Source organism: Sinohyriopsis cumingii, chromosome 2, assembly GCF_028554795.1.
Source record: "Sinohyriopsis cumingii isolate HCF-2022 chromosome 2, ASM2855479v2, whole genome shotgun sequence".
Classification (NCBI taxonomy): Eukaryota; Metazoa; Mollusca; class Bivalvia; order Unionida; family Unionidae; genus Sinohyriopsis; species Sinohyriopsis cumingii.
The window spans coordinates 100668508-100691162 of record NC_142962.1 but is presented as its reverse complement, the minus strand read 5'-3'; the positions used below and the strand labels follow the sequence as shown (position 1 = coordinate 100691162).

General features: G+C 38.7%; 1 pseudogene across 1 annotated transcript in view; it reads left to right on the top strand.

Annotated features, from left to right (window-relative positions):
- Positions 1-11490: 11490 nt before the first annotated feature.
- LOC149805479 (uncharacterized) overlaps positions 11491-22655 on the top strand; it is a 61952-nt pseudogene continuing 50787 nt past the window's right edge. The window contains exons 1-4 of the transcript XR_016414444.1: positions 11491-11549; positions 13303-13498; positions 16192-16277; positions 17510-17670. The product of XR_016414444.1 is annotated as an uncharacterized LOC149805479 (transcript). The remainder of the gene's footprint in view (positions 11550-13302; positions 13499-16191; positions 16278-17509; positions 17671-22655) is intronic.

Sequence of the window (22655 nt, the reverse complement as noted above, 5' to 3'; positions counted from 1 at the left end):
AGAAAAAAGGTACTTTTCAACCTGTGTTAGTGACGGTGCCAGAAGAACCCCTCACCCAGGACAGGACTGTCGTGGACAGGCCTGAAAGACCCTTTCGGGAGGACACTTGTGTGACCTTACCCCCTATAGAACTGGTCAGAACTTTACCCAAAACGTGTTGTACAGACACTTGTTTTTATTCCACGTTAATGATTTTCATGTGCCTTTTATCGTTGTACTTAAGCCTTTGGCTTTTATGTATTTTTGTATTTCGTATTCATGTTTAAAACATTCAATAAACGTGTTCTGAAAAAAAGTATATAAGCTCTCGTCTTGCTTGTTTTCGTGTCACAAGTGACATTCCTGACATTATGGCTACTTCTGCTGTCTCTGCTCCCTCTTCCTCTACTGTCAAAGTCATCGACGAACACTTAGATCGTGCCAGTTGGGAGGCTTTGTATCTTCGCCATCCCTTTAACATGCTCATTGCTGGACCTAGCGGTTCAGGCAAAACCGAATTCGTCAAACGTTTGATCGAACACAAACATCATTTGATCGATCGACCACCTCAACGCATCGTGTGGTGTTACAAAGAGTGGCAATCGGCGTACAGCCTCTTGCGAGAAAGTCAAGGCGATTCCATCGTGTTTGTGGAAGGCATTCCTAAAGAAGACGACGGCATCGTCTCTGACTCCCGTCAAACCCATTTGGTCATTTTCGACGACATGTTAGGAGAAGACGAAGAAGAAATTAAACTGTGGTTCACGCGCAAAGGGCATCATCGTAATGCCAGTGTCGTTTACATCACCCAAAATTTGTTTCAACAAAGTAAAGCCCATCGCACCATCAGTCTCAATGCGCATTACGTGGTCTTGTTTAAAAGCCCTCGAGATAAATCGCAAGTGCAAGTCTTAGCCAAACAGTTAGGAACGCCTTGGCTGAATCAGGCGTACGACGATGCCACTCAAACTCCACACGCCTATTTACTCGTCGATTTGAAACCTACGACCCCCGATGATTTACTATTTCGTACACACTTGTTTCACCACTGGGGCCAAGACGGAGGGCCTGTCCTGTACACGTCTCCGTCCTCGACTTAATTTCACTCCACAAAAAAATCTATAAAAACCTCAGACCCTTTTCGTCTGTCTCACACAACGTCAACATCAAATTGATTCGTGCCTTGTATGGCATCAGTCGAGAAAAAAATCCACAAACAAGAGCTCGTGTCTTAGAAGCTAGTCTCAAAGAAGTCTTACGATGGTTCACGGTGACAGCACGTCAATTACTCCAAGGGATCATTCAGATTCCTCATCAAACGCTTTTTTGATCGAAACAAAGTCCCTTTGACCCAACTGGCCGATCCTCGCATCGACACTCAAACCAAAAAACAAATAATTTTGAAACCTGGAGGTAGCGGTACTCTATTAAGGGTCATCATTCGCTCTCTCTTAAGATGGGATCCTAATGCCCCCAAAGTTCTCCCCAAGAAAAAGTCAAACGAAGTTCCAAGAAGAAGAAAAAGACCAGGTCCCCAAGGAGAACTTCTCCAGTGGCGGGACCCTCCTCTTACCAGACACCACCCCGGAAAAAGAAAAGAAGCCCCCAGAAAAAGAAACAGAGAAAAAGTCCCCAGAAAAAGAAAAGTCCACAGAAGAAAACTAGTTGCAAGAGAGGCACTTCGGCCAGGACGCAACCTTACACTCGCAAACCACGACCTGCCACGACGGTGACTGCGTCTCCGGCAGCCTCACGTTCATCCACTTCTCCGTTGATGACACCAAGAACTGAAGAGTACTTGGAGACGTTGATCACACCAAGAACTTCTCCGTTGATGACCCCAAGAACTTCCCCAGTGGCAGGACCCTCCAATTTAGTGGCAGTGGCTGCTACTCACAAAGTACCTTCTCCCAAAATCAAAGTCCAAGAAAGATCGGGCATGTTACAAAGTTTACTGGATTTGTCCAAGCAAGAACTGGCTCGATTTAGTCCATTACGTACCCCTGCACGACGTGTCATGCCTGTCCTGAAGTTGATACGACGTAAAGACAATCAGTGGCGACGAGTTCCAGTATAAAAAGGTGTGTGACCAAGTAGGGTATCAGTGTTTTTGGTGCTCCTGAAGATGTCACCCTCCAGAAAACATCCCTCTTCTAAACAACCCCAAGGAAAGAAAAGGAAAGGACTGCCTCCTCGTTTAGTCAAACATGGGGACATGTTATCTGTCCTGTCCAAAGCTTCTCCACCCCTAAGAAAAAAACTCATTCAATCGGCCTCCAAAGAGGTCATCGATACCGTGTGCAAATGTTGTTTGAACGTCTTGAAAGGCACGATCCCTTTGTGCAAACACCAGAAACAATGCTTAGGCAAACATCGTCACGTTCTTCGCCAAATGGTTCAAAAGAAAATTCCCATTCGTCAAAAGAAGAAGATGTTGGTCGAACGTGGAGGCATTTTACCCCTCTTGTTAGGCCCATTGCTGAAAGGAGTCTTGGGAACCATGTTGGGAGGACTGGTGGGAGTAAGATAAAAAGGCCCTCTGAAATCCCAAGATCTCAGAATCGACCCCTGACAACCCCATGGAAAGACGAAAACTAGCTTTAGTGCCTTACAAACGATGGATGGAATACCATCGTTGGCAAGAACAACGCACCCCGCATTTACCTCCCATCCCAATTTGAGCGAGATGTCCCTGTTACAACACGAACTGCAGTCCTTGATGGATCGCCAAGATTTGTCCGAAACAGAAAAATCGCAAAAGTACGGTCAACTCTTGCAACGACTGCAACTCTTTCACCAGAAAGCTTTAGACGAAACAGCTCTACCCACTCTGAAAGATTTTAAGACCTTGATGAAAAGTGCAGCACCATCATCACTACCACCACCACCACTACTACCATCCCCAGGGGTCACCAGAGATGCTACCCCACGAAGACCTGACGCATTGGCAAAACCAAACGCACTTTCGACAAAGGTTACTTACCTAACTGGACGACCGAATTGTTTCGTGTCACTGGACGAGTGCATGGCCGTCATCCTGCCGTCTATAAATTGGAAGACATGAACGGAGAAGTGCTCAAAGGAACGTTTTATTTGCCCGAGTTACAACGTGTCACCAAAAAAGAAGACGACGTGTACGACATCGAAAGCATTCTCGAACGCAGAACCCGTAAAGTGGGCAAACGACGTGTCAAAGAAGTCAAAGTACGTTGGAAAGGATATCCACCCAGTTTGATTCTTGGATCGACGCTTCGCAAGTCATCGACTATAAAAAGAAGTGACCATTATGCCCTTTCACACAGACGCAGCTACGTCGACCACTCCTTCACCCAGTTCTTCTGTGCAAGATTTACAAAAACAACCCTTGTGGGTGTGGTGCGGAGAACGTGTGCCTAAAACGCAAATAGTCTTTTTCTGCCAAATCTTCGTGGTGTATTGTGTCATCGGGGCAGCCATTGCCAATTTGAGTTTGCAATAAGGAGACAAACAATTGTGGACCATTTTATTGAGCAGTTGCATCGGTTACCTGCTTCCTAATCCCTCCCTGAAATTCACCTCGAACGGGAACAACGGGAACCTTGTGTCCGGTGCCAGTGCCAGTCACCACTCCAACAACAACAACCCTATTTTGGGCGGAGACACGCCTCTGACGTCCAGTAACCCCTTGGACAGCCACAGAACTCTGGAATTATGAGTCACCAAAACCAATTTTATTTAACCTTACCTAGTGACAGTTCCATGGAGGTGTTTCCCAACAACACGTTGTGCTGTTACACGGCCAAATTACCTCAGGCCATCCCATTAGATCACGAAGCCCATTGGGAAGTGGCTTTGGTAGAAATGATTCACCCGGCCCAAGTCCTCAATGTCCTTCCCGGTCAAAATTTCTTTGAGGTGGAAGTTTATGACGAACAAATGCAACAGTACTTGGATACCCATGGGAAAAATCTCATGAAAGAAAACCAGCGCCAAAAAGATCACAAGTGGACCGCCTATGTCTTGACCATTCCCGCAGGCTATTATTTTAGTGGTTAACATTTGGTAAGCACCATAGCTTCCAGGTTTAATGCTGCGTTTGTGAAAGCTTTGGAGATTGCCAGAAAAAGTGTCACCCTGGAGTACCACAAAGTAGCTCGTCACCTCCTGATGAAATTTCCTGAAAGTAAAATCGTTTGTCCTGAATTGTTTGCAATGTTGGGCGGGGACATGGAACTGAGGAAGAAAGTAGAACAACTTAAAGGCGAATCAGCAGTTATTTACGACAACTATTTTTTAGCAAGTTTTTTCGTGCCCTGGTAGAACTGAACCAAGGACTGAATTTGATTTTTGTGTACTCCGATGTGGTGGAGTATAACGTGGTGGGACACACCTCCGTACCGTTACTGCGTGTCATTCCTTTCAAAGTGGATTCTGCCACGGTCGCTGACGAGGAAGGTGGAAACACTTACCACGTCCACCGCGAATTTGTACATCCTCACTATTTGCCGGTCAGCAAGTCGTATTTGGACACGGTCAACATTGCTATAAAAAGAGATTTGGGACAAAATGTTCCATTCACCAAAGGAAAAGTCACGGTGAAACTCCATTTTCGAAAACGGTTCTCTCACGACTCGTAAGTCATGTATCCAGTGTACCGAGGTGTTGCTCGACAGCGAGGACACCGTTTAGGAGATATGCTAAAATCGGCCCTTCGTTCGGTGGCTCCGGTGTTGAAACCGATGGTGACACACGGATTGCACGCCTTGAAAGATGCAGCACTGACACACGGTAAAGAATTTCTCCAAAATGTCATCATCGACAAACAAAACCCCAACGAAGTTTTCTTGAGGGCAGGCAAAAATGTCTTGTTGCAAACGGGTAAAGACCTTTTGGGCCGACGAGAAACACCTATAAATGCCCTGCACGCCACCGAGTCAGGCATTCAGCAAGGACAAGGTAGAAAGAGACGACGAAGAAAACACCCTTTCACCAGACTTCACACTTCTAGAAAGGCAAAGAAAAGAAAAACCGTTCGAGACCTAGACGTCTTCGATTATTGAGAAAGAACAAAAAATGATGCACCGAGAGTCTTGCGATTGTTCCAAGTCGGAACTGGATCTGTTTGCCATGCCACCCACCATGATAACCATGCAAGAATCCCAGTGGGTGGAATTTCACCCCGTCTCCTCTTTGACAGCCTCAGCTCCCATCGAGTTTGAAATCAAAGGACAGCCCGAAGATTACATCGATCTGAATAGCAGTTACTTGTATCTGAAAGTCAAAGTTGTCGATGATGATAATACGCCCCTAGATGGTGATGAGGTAATAGCTCCCGTCAACAATTTCATGCATTCCTTGTTCAGTAGAGTGGACTTGTACTTGAATAACAAACTAGTCAGTAGCAGCATGGATAGTTACCCTTATCGAGCGTACCTGGAAAATCTCTTGACGTACGGAATAGACGCCAAGAACACTCATCTCAATGCCTGTGTGGTATGGGAAGCTGACGATGCAGGCCAGTTTGAAGAATTCGAAATTAATACAACCAACGAACACAATGCGGGATTTGTAGAACGAAGAGACAGAATCAAAAGTGGAGATAGTTTAGAACTGATGGATCGTTTGCATTTGGACATGTGGTTACAAGAAAAGTATTTGCTGAACGGAGTGAATCTCCGCCTGAGACTGAATCGTAGTAGTGCGCTTTCCATTTGATAGGTACTAGTGCTTGCAAAACTGTCATCGAGGAAGCCAGGCTCTACGTACGACGCGTGGAAGTGTTACCTAAAGTGGGTAACGACATCAGTCAGACGTTGAGCAGAACGACCGCCAAGTATCCCATACGACGTGTGGAAGTGAAAACCTTCACCATTCCTACGGGGCTGCGATCCATGATCGAAGATCATCTGTTCCAAGGACAGTTACCCAAACGTTTGATCCTTGGTATCGTCGAGAATGCAGCCTTCAACGGAGCTTTGGCTAAAAATCCTTTCCACTTTAAACACTTTGACGTGTCCAAGATCGAAGTCAGTCGCGATGGCAAGACCTTGTGTACCCGACCTTTCGAACCTAACTTTGACAAGAAGAATTACTTGAGATCGTACTTGTCCCTGTACGAAGCCACCGGTCAGTTAGGAACCAACACCAGTCACGGCATTACGTACGAGGATTACGCAGGAGGCTACGCTTTGTGGGCTTTCGATTTCACTCCAGACCAAGGCAGCGACGAGGGACATTTCCACCCTATAAAATCCGGCCAGATTCGTGTGGAAATTCAGTTTACTACAAATCTAACAGAGACGGTGAACGTCCTCCTGTATGCCGAATTCGATAATGCCATAGAAATCAAAAGTTTGAGAGAAGTCATTCTAGACTATCAGAAGCCACGGAAGACTGTTATCCCTCTTTACCTAGTGAAAAAACTTTGGACATGAAATGTGAGGAGACCATAGAAGAAGAAGAAGAAGAAGAAGAAGAAGAATCCCAAGACGAAAAAGTTATCATGATGAAGTCAAGATGGCCAGAACAAGAAGCCCATTTAGTCTCCTGTTTTGCTACATTCCTGACAGATGTAATGAAAGAATTGATCAAGGAAGAGTGCTATGGATGTCACAACGATCATCCCAGTCAAATTCAACACGACAAATTTCTGATGTTGAGCCAAGAAGAAAAATTAGACGAATATCTGGACAAAGCTTGGGGTGTCATCGAGATAGAATTCGTGTTGAACGAGTGGTATAAAGGCTTGGATAAACATTCTTCTCCTCCATTAATGTCTCTGGAGCGCCATCGCATCGAATCTCTCTTTGACCAGAATAAGAAGTCGGAGCCAAACGCCTTTTACTTGTCAGACATTTTCAAGCAAAAGGTCAGGATCGAATTGATCACTTATCATTACCTGTGAAGAAGAAAAAAACATGGATACCTGGGAACTTTATTACCTTTTGAACCACAGTTCGTATATGGCTTCTTGGAATCCTGTCGTCTGTGCTAAAGATGAACTCCCTCATCGCAAACCTCAAGACCATCTAGCTTATGTGATCAACACGGACGACAGTCATCTCCCAGGAACCCACTGGGTAGCCGTCTACTTTCCTCAAGAAGGATGTGTGGAATATTTCGATTCGTACGGATTGCCTCCTTTGGAAAATGATATCATTGACTTTATGAGAAGAAATGCTCAGACCACCCGATTCAATAATGTGAAATTACAAGGCACAGATTCCTTGGTGTGTGGACAATATTGTGTGTATTTTCTGCATCATCGCAGCCTGGGCTATGCCTTAGAACATTTAGTGACTCATTTTGATCCTCGTTCTTCTTCTAGAAACGATGTGAAAGTAGATCGATGGTTTTGTGACCATTATGCTTATCTTTTGTCTCAAGCTAGGAAACGTAGTGTCCATCAATGGCCTAATGACTTCCAACAGTGGAAATCACAATTTCATTCACAACGTTGTCAGCCCTGTTTAAAGTAGAGTGTCAATTGAAAAAAAATGTTTGTGATTTGAAAAAAATGTTTGATGTTATATTGTTGGATTATTGTTAAAAATGTTATAGTTGTTTGTTAGTGTTAAGTGATTTTGAATTTTAAAAAATGTTGTGTGTTGAAAACAAAAATGCCTTTGTCTTTTGTTTGGCTATAGGAATTTTGATTCATGCTCTTTGACTTCTTACTATCCCTCTCATGACACTCATTGAACGTTGCGGCTCGAAAACCGTAGAGGGATGTTTTCCTTTACGTCCGCGCTTTGACTTTAAAGCCGGGGGTAGCCTTCAGTCTAACCATCCATTGTCGACTCATCCTCCTACGAAGATGTGCTCCAAACTAGCTAAGCTAAACGAAGCCTACGTGAATTTGCATAGGGTCAGACACAGTCTGATACCGAAGCCAGAAGAGATAGAGAATGTGAGAATGTTAAAAGTCACTGAAGACCTGATAGAAGAGCTCTTCAGAGAAGAAGTGAACAGGGAGAAAGAAGAATGGACAGAGAAGTACAGACTTCAGAAACAGCAGAGAGAGCAGCAACAGCAGCAGCAGCAGCAGCAACCTGAACCTGACAGAGGCTTTGTCGATTGTCGTATCGATACCAAAGAGTTCTTCTTCTCTTTCCGAAGAAGCAGACCTATCGTCAGAAAGTCTATCCTCAGAGGACGACGCATTCTTAGAAACTAAAAGATTGCCATAGCAGACAAAAAAAAACAGCCCTTTTCAGGGCTACCCAATACTCTAGAAAAGAAATAACAATTGATTTGCCAATGTGTGTATGTATAGTAGTGTGAATATAAACACTGACTCTTTTTTATAGTGTGAGTGTATGTGTTTGTGTATATGATTGTGTTTGTAAGTACTCACGTACGTTTGTTTGGATAGTAGATTAAGATCATTTTTTTTGCTGTTTGAGGTGTGGGGAGAGTAGATTTGGGGTTTGATTGGATTGCTTTGCGTATTTGAATAGTATATTATTTGTTTAATAAAAAATTTTAGAATAGTGATGGGCAGTATAAAAAGTGAGTGAGTGTTTCTTTTAGGTCCGCGCGTTGTTTGGTTATGATCTAGGTAAGATCAATTTTATTTTAGGGGGATGTTTTCCATCACGTCCGCGCTTTCAGTATAAATTAAAAATCGTTCGGCAGTCTAGCTACCCTTGTTGATTGATCAACACCACCAGAATGAACACCAGACTAGCTAAACTGCTTGAACTTCATGTACACCTGGAATATGCCAGGCGTATAGTGAATGAGCTGGCTGCAGAGGCCATCGTAGAAGAGGGAAGGATGAAAGAGGAGGAGAGAAGAAACAAAGAAGAGGAGGAGAGAAGAAACAAAGAAGAGGAGAGAGGAAATTTCAGAATCCCAGAGACAGAAAATTGGGATTCTGAAGCCACTTATCCAGCCTCTGCTCTTCCCCCAAAAAGAGTGAAAAGAGACTGGGGAAGAAGATGTGTGTGTGGTGCCAGGCCTGGAAGGTGCCATCATTAACCAGGTGTCATGGAGTTCAAAAACACAAACAGCCCTTTTCAGGGCTACCCCAATCTCTAGAAAAGATATAGTAATCTATTTGCCAATGTGTGTATGTAGAGTAGTGTGAATATAAACACTGACTCTTTTTTCTAATTGCGAGTGTATGTATTAGTGTTTGTAAGTGATCAAGTAGGTTTGTGTGAATGGTAGATTATGGGGTTTTGTAAGCGCTCACGTACGTTTGTGTGGATAGTAGATTATGGATTTAGTTTTAATGATTTGCGTGTGTAAATAGTAGATTTGGGGTTTGTTTATTGCTGGTTCACGTATGTGGATAGTAGATCATATGAAATGAGAAAAAAGTTAGTATGTTTTCCTTCACGTCTGCGCGTTGTTTGGTTATGATCTAGGTAAGATCAATTTTGTTTTAGGGGGATGTTTTCCATCACGTCCGCGCTTTCACTATAAGAACCCACAGTATTCGTCGTTCAAACCATTCTACAAAGAATAAAAAAGAAGATGGCTTCAAACCAACTTGATAAAATGAAAACATTGCAAGACGTCCTGGACAATTTGGGTATGATGGAGCAAATGTTGGTTAACATAAACGAGGATCACTATTCTTATAGTCCCCATCGTGTGAAGATGGAGATAAACAATTTAAGAAAAGTAAAGGAAATGATCAGTGCTCTGATGAAGAAATAAAGGAGGAGAAGGAGGATGAAGAGGAAAGGATAAGGATGAGAGTATGGAACGAGAAAATTGAAAAGGAAGAAGAAAATGAGAAGAGGATGAAAGAAGAGGAGGAGAAGCAGAAAGAAGAGAAAAAGAAGGAAGAAAAGAAAGAAAAGAAGAGAAAGAGTGTAGGACAGAAAATAAGAAGCTGGTGGAGAAATAGAAGAAATTAAAAGAAGAAGACGAAACCCAAAGGCCCTTTTCAGGGCCACTCATAGGTCTCGAAAAGAGATTGACTTTCAATTGCCTACCCTTTTTTATTTTTTTTTTTAAAACAAAACATAGAGACCCTCCCTGTTTCAATTTTACATAGACCCTATACAGTCCCAGGGGTTTTTGTCCATGTTAAATTTACATAGACCCTATACAGACCCAGGGATGTTAATGTTAAATTTACATAGACCCTATACAGTCCCAAGAAGGTCTGTAATGCTAATTCCCATAGACCCTATATCGTCCCAGGGGTTTTCTCCATGTTAAATTTACATAGACCCTATATGTTCCCAGGGGTGTTTTTAATGATAAGTCCCATAGACCCTGAATCGTCCCCATTTACTACTTACATTACTTTGGACAGTTTCTGTCTACAGTTCAGTCAAGTTTCTGTCTACAGTTCAGTCAAGTAATTATGTCAGGTTTATAGCTAGATTTACAAAATTCAACATAGCACTGCCTCTAAATGGCAAGCGATATTAAGCCAACTAAACCGATCTTGTAAAAGTATTAGTATAAGTTCAACATTTTATATAAAAAAAATAAGCTGTTATGTGGAAGAGAAACCATAATGAATAGGATGTAATGTGTTTACAACGTCTTCTTTGTGGGGAAAAATTACTAAAGAATTTAGAAACAGACTATAAGCCAAGGAATTTCTTGAGAATCCCATTCTAGCGGCAAGTAGACACCTTGGGTAGCAGATGACTTTGTATGTGTGGGATAACTTCTTGCAAAATTGGAAACCTGGATTAAAATGCAGAATTTTTGTAAGGTATACATTTCCATCTTTTAAATAATGTATTTATTTGGATGATTCTAAAAGATACATAGCAAATAGGATTTTCTGGGTTACAGGTTCAAGAAGGTCAAGGAGTGGGTCTTCATGTTGACATTTAGAATTTACATTTTTATATACATTTTGAGTCGAAATGTTGGATACTTTTGTACAGTTTATGAATATCACTTTTTTAATTAAAATACAACCCTGCTTTCTTGATACAAATGGATTTTTGACCCAAAATAACACGTGGTCCAATGTTTACAGAAATGATGTATCGTTGCGCAGAATTACCCTATGTGCAGAATTGGCCAGCATGGTATATATATGTTTTTGCTGCTTGATTTGAAAAATAAAATGTATGTGTACATATCTGTCACCAGTACCAATGGTAAGGCAAGAGCTGATAGCCATAGCTGGGTCAAGTCCTCGAACTGGTCTATTTGCAAAAATCAATAAATTCAAGCCAGGGACAAATACGCTGCAGATAACTACTGCTATTAAAAAATGAGTGCTTCCAAGTGGATCCTGTGATTCCGTGTGTACCCTCATCTTCGCACTGAATGCTAAACACTGATGATTAATTCCATGGTATTCCATTTTAAAAATAACTTCATATCTATTGAGAAATACCTGCAATCTTCAATCCTTATTTCACCAGAGCTGCCCTCGCATAAGGAAAGTGCATGTAGTCACTAACCCAAAAAAAGTCACAGGTTGAATTTCCAACCTGTGCCAGTTTGGGATATTGTTTACAATAAATGCAACCTTTTCTTTTAAGTCAGAAATATCAAGCAAGGGATAACAATCAACCCACTGAAATGTAATCCTTTCTGAATATGTTGAGCTTAGAAGGTTTCTCCTCATACAACACATTGGTGATTGCATGCCTCAGACAGTAAGGAAGTACTCATGCTTTTTCTCTCTGCATGCAAACTGGAAACCTAATTGCTCTACAGATTCAGAAAGATTACATTGCATGTTTGTCACGTTCCAGGAAAAAATACCCATGCATACAGTTTGTCCAGAGCAGAGTGGTCTCTGTATCAAGAAGGGTGCAGAATCTATGTTCATTCAAGGGAAGAACCTCTGGTGAACTCGTCTCAAGTGAAACTCAGTAACAAACTTCTAGTCATGTTTCCCCAGTCACAAACCAGAACCTTTGGCAGTGGACAGTGTCCTTCAGACTGAGGTTGGATTAACAACTAGTATTTCATTTAAACACCACTCTCATCAGGTTGATTCTACAGGTATTTCACAAGGTCATGGCATCTGTAGCACAGATTGTCCTGATATCACATCTGTGACTGCAGATGACTTGATTCAATGATCTCCTTGACCTTTGGATTGACTGAACCATTACCTCAAAGGTACCCTTTCTACACTGATCAGATTGTCTACCTTCATACTTAGCTTATCTCAGGTGATTGGACACTTTGTGGATAATTTGCTCTTGAGGAAAGGAAGAAGCCTATCAGTTTGGAGGTCAAAGGGTCAGAGGTAAAGGTCACTGTGACTGAAAGAAATTGTTTTGGCACAAACATTTGATTATTACCACTGTATCTTGATGACAGCTTTTGGAGGGCTTACACATAAGGTATGGAAGAGGCCTATTGACTTGGGGGTCAAACGTTCATAAGTCAGGGTCAGTGTGGCTAAGTTTCTTCATGTTAAGTTTGTCCAAGAAAGCATACCTTGAGCAATTGTCAGGCTCACTGAGACCCATTGGTAAATAATCTCCAGATTCAACCATACCCCACTGTTGCCTAATGTTATTCTTGTTAAAATTCATGAGGTTAATTTGATTTCATACTTAAGTAACGTAATGTGTTCTGAAAAAGAGAAGAAAAGAATCAATAAAAACTTTATTCCCCTGCACATACACACCCCCATCGTTATGAATAATGCTTCATTTTATATCTCAACTACACTGGCTAAGTTTAGTTTTGAAACGTGGAGGTTAATTTTACCCCTGTTTTTGCACTTCATTTTATTTGTTTATTAGACTGAATAAGAATGTAGGCAGTTGGCCAGTACATTGTTAACTTTTGTGCTGTATAATTTATGCTTGCACGTCTGTGATATTTTACAGGTAACTAATAATTATAACTGAGACTCCGACTTTTCATCTGGGACTCCAACTTTATCCAGGATTTGAGTCCTGGGCTCCAATTTTTAAAATCTTATTGAGAACCCTGTGATATCTCCAGTGAACTATCCTGAATGACATAATTACTGTATTGTGCTGATGTGCCATTAAACCTTAATACATGCATATATACTTTGTTCAGTTAATTAATGTAATATGTAAATTAAACTATGAAAAGACATACAAAATTTCTTAACATGCCATGGTTTCCATAGCAATACCATGTACTGCTTTTAACAAAGGTTCTTGTTTTTTCCGGGCTTCCATAGATATGCATGATGCAAGACAGTGATGCTAGAGAAACTGATCGAACTCCTGAACATCACAGGATGAGAATCTGACCACTTCAGATTTTCTCCAATGCTGTATATTTGTGTTGAGTAGAATGAAATTTTACTTGCCAAGCAAATTTCATAACTTGTTACAGGCTTCAGGACAGGTTGTCTTTCTTTAAAAATCATTGTAACAAAGTATTAGCTTTACACACGATTTTACTTTTTAGATGTGGCTACCATTTCATTCATCTATGGTAAGCAGAAATTGTTCACTCACCCTTTGTAGCTGCACCACTTCTAACTGATGTTGATGCTGATGGAAGTCTGGACATTAGTGAGACACTGACTGTCCTGCAGGCCTCTGCCAGGAACAAGATAGCCAGCCCAAAACTGGATAGTTCCATCAACTCTAGTCCATTACAGGTCTTCTTTGTCTTTAAGAGTGTTACATATATGCCTCCCCGTCAATCACTCATGCCCAGATAACATATGAACCCATTTATAATGTGGGGTCAGATGTAGATCCCGTTTTGTTATTTTTTAGAAATGCCAAAACAATTAGCCCTCATTAATTGAACTTGAAGAATATCAGTCAAAACTGGTTAATGAAACTTTCATTTATCACTCATTTTATCATCAAAAATGGCGGGTTTGTGCATAGAAATTTGAATCGGCATATGAAATTCACAACATAGTAATAAATATTATATTTTTAAAAAATTTCCCTTTTAAAAATTTCTCTGTACACTCTCAGTACTAATAATCAATGATGATTTGATCCATGAAAATGTCAGTAATGCTTACTTATATTAGCACATTAAGAAATAAATTACAATTAATTTTGTCATGTGAAATTCATGTTTAATGATTTAGTTTAAGAGTAATCCAGGGTTTTCAGTAGATGCATACCCTCAGGTTTTGACATGTGGAATTTAAAAATTACCATTTTGGACGTGCATAAATTTCAACTTGTGCATCTTTTTGATGTGCATTGATTTGGGATGGAACATTAATCTTAATTACTTGATTCGCTTCCAGCTTAGTTTCTTACTAAGAGTATGCTGTCCATAACAAATTTACTGTAGGACCTGGCACTGATTGACATCTGTTCGTCAATAGTTTAGACCATGATGGCCAATAATATCGCACCAATGGAAGATATACACGAACTGGACGGAGGTAACAGTTTACTGAAGTCAGGCTTAGATTCAACCGACTTAGGTTGATTGTTTCGAGATTACGTTTGAAGTTTATGATTGAGGAAGGGGAAACAACTATGACATGAATGGACTGCCTTTTGATCAAATATCAGCATTGGTATGTTTGTACATCAAATTGTAATCAACTGGTCAGAACTGGAGCATATCATTATGGCGGCTCAAGAAAGCAGTTGTCAACAGAAGTGGACCAAGTATAATTGTGTTTTTTTTTTTTGGCAATTTGCTTCATTTAGCAGGATGTTTAAAAGTTCTGAATCACTGGATTCATTTCTGATAAACGATCGGCATTTGTTTAATTGCACTTTAAATTATAATCAGTTAAACAAAACAGGAATATATGGTATCACGGTACCAATTGTTTTTCCATATACCTCAATGCTAATGTTTTGTGAAATAAATATACTTTCTGTCCTACTTGGGCATGCATGTCACACACTGTCATATAGAACAATGCTAGATTGTCAATTTGACAATGACATAACCAGGTACTCCATTGCATTTAAGAGAGATAACTCTACTGGAACTAGACAGGGGTAAGAGTTATCTAGTCACAACAAGCACATTTTCAGCCATGTGTACCATATTTTAAAAAAATCATAAAAAATACAAAATATGATCTAGATAGAAATTAACACAAACTCACATGTTGCCAAGAGGCTCAACATTTTTTTTAAGCCAAACAGAAAGTACAACTCTTACATAATGCACCAATCACAGCTAGTGTTGTTCTTTAATTCTGAATACAATGTTCCATACACCTTAAGCTCCGCCCACCTGGACTTGCGCAATTGGTACCGTTATACCATATGGGTTCACGCTAAGCCAGTTTTCAGCATGTGATTGCATTTTATTGGCGATTAATTAAATGCTTGAATCAGCAAAATATTTAAAACCTCGAATGTTATAATTAATGAGTCATTCAGAAAAAAAATTGAACAGGCATAAAAAAAAACACTTAGTGCATACATTTGAACATTAAAACCACAAAATTATTCTCTAGATGTATTTGTTTAAAATCAGTATTATTTTTATTAATAGAAGTAAATATGTTTATTTGGGTCAAGGTTTTGAATTTCCTTTGTGAATTTTACAGATTATTGGTTTTTTAATCTAAACATGAATATCATTCTAGAAGGTTATTTTCAATTAGGTATCTTTTATATATAGAAAATGCTAATTGTGACCTGAGGTCAAGTAGAGAACTATACATATTTTAACTTGAGATTATTTTATCATTTGTGCTTTAACATCTAGCACTTTCAAGTTGTATATTATATGTTTTGACCAGTAGGTTTGGGCTAGAATCTTTTTTTATTCAAATTATTGAATTCAAGTAATTATTTTCTCTGGAAATACAATAATGCTCTGATACAATTCTTGGATAAAGACAATTCACTGGAATTTTTAATGAATTTAAATCTGGAATTATATTACTGTGATTGAACAAAAGATTGTTGGCACATCAACACATTAGGGGCTATAACAGATTTGTCATTGCCTTCAGTTTTTGGATTTATTCTGGACTTTTACTGAATTTTATTCAGGACTTTAAAGTACTTGTGTCTGTGGTTCTTGGATTATTTTGGGATTTAATTTGCAATACCGCAAGTTCTTTTGTCTCATTTTCACTTTGTATTCTAGGGAAATAAATTATTTGTTAAATTTTACAAAGCTTGTTGTCTTCCACTCTTTTCTGTTACCTTTTTTAAGAGCATAGTCTCATAACAAATGTACTCTAGCATCAAAGGCTGGTTATACCAGATGGATTGATTTAACTTTGTGATTTCAGCTTCTTTAAAACATCAGAGTTGCATTTGTTTGTTATTATAAAATGTATTGTAGTTAATTCATACAAAATTTAGAAATTTTGCACACAGTATTTTATTTAATTTTCAGGTTGATATTGATGGAGATGGTCTGTTGGATATACTGTTCATCACAACCTCTGGTGAGATTTTGCCATTTACACCCAGTGGATCATAGTACATAGCTGCAAAACATTTCACTTCAGGTGGTTACAGATTACAAAAGTCTTAATCATCAATCATTTTATTCTATTATATTTTTATCCTATTATATATGAGTATAAGTTCTATCTCATTGATTTATTACCTCTACAAAGTACCTACCCTCCATAAATTGGCCATATCACCTCATTTAAGCAAAACTCACCTTACATATCCATATCACCTTAGAAAAATCCACCTGATTCACCTTGAATAATCTATTATTGCCTCTACAAAGCAAACAATCACTGTAGGTAGTCCATATCAAATCTATAAAGCACACACTGGCATTGAATAATCTATTTCACCAATTCCAATCACTACATTCATCTTTAATAGTCCATTTCACCTTAACAATGCATACACACCATAAAAAGCAAAATGACCTCCACAAAGCACCTACCCACCTTACACAGTCCAAATTATCTCTACAGAGCACCCACCCACCTTAAATAGTCCATATTACTCCAACAATGCACACAGCCATTATAAATGGTCCATATCACTTCTACAAAGCTCCCAACTGCTTTGGTGGCCTAGTGGTTAGAGCGTCTGCCTCAGATGTGGGAGGTCATGGGTTCGATCTCCGGCCGAGTCATACCAAAGACTTATAAAAATGGTACTAACAGCTGCCTCACTTGGCGCTCAGCATAAAGAGGTTAGTGTTAGGACTGGTCACCCTGGTGTCAGGATAATGTGACTGGGTGGGACATGATGCTACATGTCTGTGGTATGATGCCCCAGTGCTAGACATAACTATAAACTGCCACACTGCAGACATCGTAGCGATATGACTGAAAAATTGTTAAAGCTACGATAAAAATCCAAATCACACACACTCTACAAAGCACCCACCCACCTTAAACAGTCCAAATAATCTCTACAAAACACCCACCCATCTTAAATGGTCTATTTTACCTCATCAATGCACACATCCATCATAAATGGTCCATATCAATTCTCCAAAGTACCCACCATCTTAAATAGTCCATACCACCTCTACAAAGCATCTACTCACCTTCAATTCTTCAACAGTCCATATCATCTCTTAGAAAAGGTGTTTAAATAATCTGCATAATTATTCAGTTATTTTCATATTACAGTTGGGGGGGGTCATTTTATGTCTAAGTTTGGTGATGAAATAGTAACTGTACATTTGTTCACATTGTTGGAATGCAGTTGTTAATTTAGTGATTCATTGTGCTTAGCACAAACTGTATCATGACAGGCATCATATTACAACAGATGCATAATGATCGACATCATATTGCACCTTTGTATCATGATGGGCATCATATTGCACCTTTGTATCATGATAGGCATCATATTGCACCTTTGTATCATGATAGGCATCATATTGCACCTTTTTGTATTATGATAGGCATCATATTGCACCTTTGTATCATGATAGGCATCATATTGCACCTTTGTATCATGGTAGGCATCATATTACAACATATGCATAATGACTGACATCATATTGCAACTGCTGTATCATGATAGGCATCATATTGCACCTCTGTATAATGATAGGCATCATATTGCATCTCTGTATCATGATAGGCATCATACTGCACCTCTGTATCATGATAGGCATCATATTGCACCTCTGTCTAATTATAGACATCATAAAGTAACTGCTGTATCATGATAGACATCAAAATGCACTTTGTGTCATGTAAGGTGTCATTGCAACTTCTCTATCATGATGGGCTTTATATTGTGACCGAACTATCACTGTAGTCATTATATTGCAACCTCTGTCATAATATGCTTTAGATTGTAATATCCTATCATAATAATCATCATATTGTTGTCACCTTTCTATCATGATGGCCATTGTATTGTGACCAATGTATCGTGATAAGTATCATATTGCAACCTCTGTATTATGATATGCATCCTTTTGCAACCAATAGATTATGATATACATCATACTGTGACCATGATTGGCATTATATTGACCTATGTGTCATGATACTATGACCTTTCTATCATGATTTGCTATACAGTGTGACCTGATGTTTCTATCATGATATACTATATATTGTGACCTGATGTTTCTATCATGATAGGCAATATGTTGTGACCTGATCTTTCTACCATGATAGGCATTATGTTGTAACCTATGTATTATGATTGGCATCATATTGCATCCTCTGTATTAGGTATTGTACTGCAAACTGTATCATGATGGGCACCTTACTGTGACTTCTGTATCATCACAGGCATCATATTGGGACCTCTATCATGATAGGCATCATATTGGGACTTATGCATCATTATTGGCATCAAAGTGTGACCTGTGTATCATGTTGCAACCTCTTTATTTTGATAGGCATAATATTGTGACCTGTGTATCATGATATGTTATATTGCTGCATGAGTTGTTTTACACCGGTCAATTGATAACTTTGCTTGTTTATCAATTCTCAGCACCCAGGTAGTTACTTCTTTGAGTGGTCTCCCATTCAATGTTAAGTCCCTTGTTTCCTATGCCTCGGATACACCATTCATGTACCATTTCATGGCAGTATTTGAGATGTGGTGACTGCAATAAAAACTGTAACAACTTATGTGTATTGAATACTGCATAATGACCTTATTTAAAGAGGGTAACACAATTAGCTAAAAACTAATCTACCTTGAGGCCCTCATACAAAGGAATTTATTTATTTAAGCTGCATCTCTGAAGCCACTGGATATATTGGGTTTGGAAGAAGGAAATAGAGTGGGCATTTGTAATCTCAACTGGAATACTATTCCAGAGAAGAGTTCCAGAGTGTTGGAAACTTTTTTTAAATAACTTCTTATTTGGTTTGGGAATTTTATACTGTTTGGTAGACATGGATCGCAGGTGGGGAGTATTTCCAGGTAGCCTATACTGGAATAGTGATTGTAAATATTCAGAAGCACTATTATGAGATATCCTGTACATTAATCTGGCTTTTCTCAAACAGATTCGGTCTTTAATAGGTAATATTTTTAATTTACCAGCTAAATGTTCCTTGCTTTCTTTCTGGATTGATATTAGCCCTAATGCTCTTTTTTGAAGACGTTCCAGCTTTGCTGTGTTTTTATCATTTGAATTACCCCATGCTGTATTACAATAGTCTAAATAGGGTTGTATGTAACTGTTATAAAATAGTTTTCTGTGCCTTTCAGGGAGAAAATGTCTTATCCTACTGAGAAGCCATAAACTTGAATTGACTTTTTTACTGATATGTTTGATATGTTCAGTCCATGATAGGTTATTATCTACCAGAACACCAAGTAGTCTATCATGACAGACCATTTGCAAATTTTTATCCTTCCATGTCAGACATAGTTCATCACTATCAAGATTTGTCCTTCTTTGCCATGTTGAGATAAGTAATGTTTTAGTTTTACCAGTATTTACCACCATGCCATTGCATGTGCACCAGTTTTCCAGTTTGTTTATGGCATTCTGTAAAGAAATTTCGAGTTCATACTTTGTGTTTTGAATGTCTGACAATGTTGTGTCATCTGCATAGAGATCTGTAGATGATATTGAGTCTCTTAGTAAAAGTGGTAGGTCATTAATAAATAAAATGAATAGTAATGGACCTAGAATTGAGCCTTGTGGTACTCCATATCTAATTGTTTCAGGTTCAGACAGAACATTATTTATGTAAACATGTTGTGTTCTCTCACTTATGTAAGAAGTAAACCATCTAACTGTTTTTTCATCACACTGGTAGATTTTCAGTTTCTTCAAAAGGATTTCATGATCCACCATGTCAAAAGCTTTCCTGAAATCTCACAAATACAGATCCTATTATTCTACCTTGGTCAAGTGCTTGTTTTTTTTTTTTTGGGCACCAGACAGATGCCCCCCCCCCCCACCTAGCCAAAGAATAAAAGTGTTTTTATGTTTCACTGAGTCCCCCAGATATGTTGCTTTGTTTTTTAATTTAAACAGAATTTCAATCAAAAATTTTAAATGAATTTTTGATGGGGTATTTATTTCCTAGTGTATTCTATAGGATTGTTCTTCCGAGTCGGTTTCGATCACCTGACTCGGAGTCCCTCTCCTAGTATCTTTGTTACCTTGGCTAAAGGTCGCCTACGTCCCGTGTTTGCTATGTGTGAATGTGCTATATATTTGTTCGTGCTATAGTTGTGTTCGTGCTGGGACAGCCGTCTATATCGAATTCTTCGCCAGTTGTCCTGCGATCCTTATAACATGGATCTTCTAGATTTTGTACATATTTATATTTCCAAGTTTTTAGAATAAGAATTTTGAATTTTGGGCGAAGTAATGGTGTAATAATATTTTGAAGGGAAGAAAAAACAACTATTGTTTTAGTGTGTGCTATGTGTGTGTCGTTCTTCGCAAATCTATATTCTGCTGAGGTCAGCTGTGTTCGAGAGAGCTCCATATTTACTTTATTTTTTTTACCTCACTCTCTTGAACTTGGCTACCTTTATTTATTTATTATGTTTCCGAAAAGGGTTGCCAAAAATTTTATTTCCTATACAGTTGAGTGACAGTATAGGTGTTAGTATAGATTGGTTTCTATTGTGTTGTATGTCTACTTTTCCATGTTGCATGTCTGTTCCTTCCTTCCTAGCTCCATGTGAGTGTAGGTCTCTGTCCTATAATTCTCAAAGATAAAAGAAAGGTATTAGTATTCAATATACATTTGCTTAAGTAGAAATGGAGAGGTATATGTTCTACTATTATTTATCAAGAGTAGGCAGGAGTAATGTCCCATTGGGGTAACTACCGTTGATAGTTATCATTACATATGCCTCTCTCTCTAGTTTATTTTCCTATGACTATTATTTGGCCACAGGCCATCATTGTTGTAACGATATAGTCAGTAATTTTATATAGCGTATTTTTAGTAAAATTCCCATCAAGATATAAAATGCTTTGTTGTTTATATTTATCTGTTTTGTTTATTTCAGCTATTACCTTGTCCCTATTTATTTTTGTTTTTTCACATTGTATTATCACATGGAATTTAGAAAACGGTCCTCTTTTAGACAGTGGACATTTTGGCGGTACTCTGACCATGTGCCGTCTCACTGCAACCTCTCCTGTCAACCATGCATTGTGCATGTATTTAAAGCAGAGGCTTTGAATTTTAAGGGAGCCTAGTTTCATCCAGTGCCCCCATGCTCTGTCCCAGTTAACGTATAAATTTTCTTTTTCTGCTGTGCTTTTAATATTTTTTGTTACGTCCTCCCTCATCCAGTTATATGTCAAAGTTTCTTCTTTATTCCAGAGTTCTTTTTTATCTCTATATTTTATTAGTAAATCTTTAATGTTTTTGAATTTTCTTGGAATTTCTAATTGTTTTATTAAGTTATTATTTTTGTAAATATCGTCCCTATTTCTTATGGAGAATCCATAACAGTATATGTAAATACCTTCCCATGGACTCTTTGGTTCTACGCTTAGCCTCTTAAATCTATTTAAAATATTGCCGGCTTTAAGTAGTATAGGGCTGGGGAGTCCTACCCCTCCCCTTTCTTTAGTTTTATAGAGTGTTTCTTTATTAATATAATGAAGTTTAAAATCCCAAATGTAGTTTATTATATTATTATCTATTGTGCTTAATGCTTTGTTACTAATATCTATAGATTTTAAGATATAATTAATATGGGCGTACATGTATGTTTTCGCTACTTGTACTCTCTCCATTAGGCATAGTGGTGTTAGTGCCCAGATTTTCACATTCTGTTCGATTGCTTCTCTTATTTGTCTCCAGTTTTCCTTCTCTTCATTTTCTCCAAAATTGACTCCCAAAACTTTGACCCTTTTCTTGATTAAATGTGGGGGCAAACCTGGGTGGTTACCTCTTCAGTTTCCTATTTTGAGTATTTCCGTTTTGTCGTGATTAATCTGTGATCCTGATGCTTTGCTAAATCTGTCAAATTCTTGGATCAGGTGTTTAAAGGAATTATGATCCTTTATAAAGTTTGTACAATCGTCGGCGTGTTGTAACATTTTCACTTCTTTTATATTCAGTATTTTAATACCTTCAGTATCTTTATTTAGTTTAATGCTCATGCTTAGTATTTCAATCGCTATTACATATAATAGCATAGATAGTGGGCAGCCTTGCCTCACCGATCTTTTAATATCAAATTTACCCGTCTTTGCTCCATTCACCTGCACTCTTGAAGTTATTTTTTTGTACAGGATTTTGGTCCATATTTGAAATCTGTTTCCAAAGCCAAATTTGTCTAAGACTTTTTGTATATAGTTGTGTTCTAATCTATCAAAGGCTTTTTCTTGGTCAAAAAGTACCATAGCAGCTTTTTGTCCACTATCATTTATATGTTCAATAATTGTTTTTATACTTAATAAATTATTTTGTA